Genomic DNA, 2500 nt, shown 5'->3' on the forward strand with positions numbered 1-2500 from the left:
GCCCCATCCAGCCCTGTGCCACCCGGGGGGTTCCAGGGTGCTGAGATGGCTGACGTTTTGCTCCGCTCACGACGGTCGCCGCGGCACGCAAGAACAGGCCAAAAACTGGCCAAAACAGCCCAAAAACGGGCCAAAACTGGCCATTTTTTGCTGCGCGAGCGAGCGGAGAGCGGCGAACAGCGAGCGAAGCGCGAGGCAGCACCGTCCCTGCTATACGAAAGCCCCATCCAGCCCTGTGCCACCCGGGGGGTTCCAGGGTGCTGAGATGGCTGACATTTTGCTCCGCTCACGACGGTCACCGCGCCACACAAGAACAGCCCAAAAACAGGCCAAAACAGCCCAAAAACGGGCCAAAACTGGCCATTTTTGGCTGCGCGAGCGAGCGGCGAGCGGCGAACAGCGAGCGAAGCGAGAGGCAGCACCGTCCCTGCTATACGAAAGCCCCATCCAGCCCTGTGCCACCCGGGGGGTTCCAGGGTGCTGAGATGGCTGACGTTTTGCTCCGCTCACGACGGTCACCGCACCACGCAAGAACAGGCCAAAAACTGGCCAAAACAGCCCAAAAACGGGCCAAAACTGGCCATTTTTGGCTGCGCGAGCGAGCGGCGAGCGGCGAACAGCGAGCGAAGCGAGAGGCAGCACCGTCCCTGCTATACGAAAGCCCCATCCAGCCCTGTGCCACCCGGGGGGTTCCAGGGTGCTGAGATGGCTGACGTTTTGCTCCGCTCTCGACGGTCACCGCGCAATGCAAGAACAGGCCAAAAACTGGCCAAAACGGCCCAAAAACGGGCCAAAACTGGCCATTTTTGGCTGCGCGAGCGGCGAGCGGCGGACAGCGAGCGAAGCGAGAGGCAGCACCGTCCCTGCTATACGAAAGCCCCATCCAGCCCTGTGCCACCCGGGGGGTTCCAGGGTGCTGAGATGGCTGACGTTTTGCTCCGCTCTCGACGGTCACCGCGCAATGCAAGAACAGGCCAAAAACTGGCCAAAACGGCCCAAAAACGGGCCAAAACTGGCCATTTTTGGCTGCGCGAGCGAGCGGCGAGCGGCGGACAGCGAGCGAAGCGAGAGGCAGCACCGTCCCTGCTATACGAAAGCCCCATCCAGCCCTGTGCCACCCGGGGGGTTCCAGGGTGCTGAGATGGCTGACGTTTTGCTCCGCTCTCGACGGTCACCGCGCAATGCAAGAACAGGCCAAAAACTGGCCAAAACGGCCCAAAAACGGGCCAAAACTGGCCATTTTTGGCTGCACGAGCGAGCGGCGAGCGGCGGACAGCGAGCGAAGCGAGAGGCAGCACCGTCCCTGCTATACGAAAGCCCCATCCAGCCCTGTGCCACCCGGGGGGTTCCAGGGTGCTGAGATGGCTGACGTTTTGCTCCGCTCTCGACGGTCACCGCGCAATGCAAGAACAGGCCAAAAACTGGCCAAAACGGCCCAAAAACGGGCCAAAACTGGCCATTTTTGGCTGCACGAGCGAGCGGCGAGCGGCGGACAGCGAGCGAAGCGAGAGGCAGCACCGTCCCTGCTATACGAAAGCCCCATCCAGCCCTGTGCCACCCGGGGGGTTCCAGGGTGCTGAGATGGCTGACGTTTTGCTCCGCTCTCGACGGTCACCGCGCAATGCAAGAACAGGCCAAAAACTGGCCAAAACGGCCCAAAAACGGGCCAAAACTGGCCATTTTTGGCTGCACGAGCGAGCGGCGAGCGGCGGACAGCGAGCGAAGCGAGAGGCAGCACCGTCCCTGCTATACGAAAGCCCCATCCAGCCCTGTGCCACCCGGGGGGTTCCAGGGTGCTGAGATGGCTGACGTTTTGCTCCGCTCTCGACGGTCACCGCGCAATGCAAGAACAGGCCAAAAACTGGCCAAAACGGCCCAAAAACGGGCCAAAACTGGCCATTTTTGGCTGCACGAGCGAGCGGCGAGCGGCGGACAGCGAGCGAAGCGAGAGGCAGCACCGTCCCTGCTATACGAAAGCCCCATCCAGCCCTGTGCCACCCGGGGGGTTCCAGGGTGCTGAGATGGCTGACGTTTTGCTCCGCTCTCGACGGTCACCGCGCAATGCAAGAACAGGCCAAAAACTGGCCAAAACGGCCCAAAAACGGGCCAAAACTGGCCATTTTTGGCTGCGCGAGCGAGCGGCGAGCGGCGGACAGCGAGCGAAGCGAGAGGCAGCACCGTCCCTGCTATATACGAAAGCCCCATCCAGCCCTGTGCCACCCGGGGGGTTCCAGGGTGCTGAGATGGCTGACGTTTTGCTCCGCTCACGACGGTCACCGCACCACGCAAGAACGGACCATAAACAGGCCAAAACAGCCCAAAAACGGGCCAAAACTGGTCATTTTTGGCTGCGCGAGCGAGCGGCGAGCGGCGAACAGCGAGCGAAGCGTGAGGCAGCACCGTCCCTGCTATACGAAAGCCCCATCCAGCCCTGTGCCACCCGGGGGGTTCCAGGGTGCTGAGATGGCTGACGTTTTGCTCCGCTCACGACGGTCACCGC

The sequence above is a fragment of the Musa acuminata genome, unplaced genomic scaffold (assembly GCF_036884655.1).
Source record: "Musa acuminata AAA Group cultivar baxijiao unplaced genomic scaffold, Cavendish_Baxijiao_AAA HiC_scaffold_103, whole genome shotgun sequence".
Taxonomy (NCBI): domain Eukaryota; kingdom Viridiplantae; phylum Streptophyta; class Magnoliopsida; order Zingiberales; family Musaceae; genus Musa; species Musa acuminata.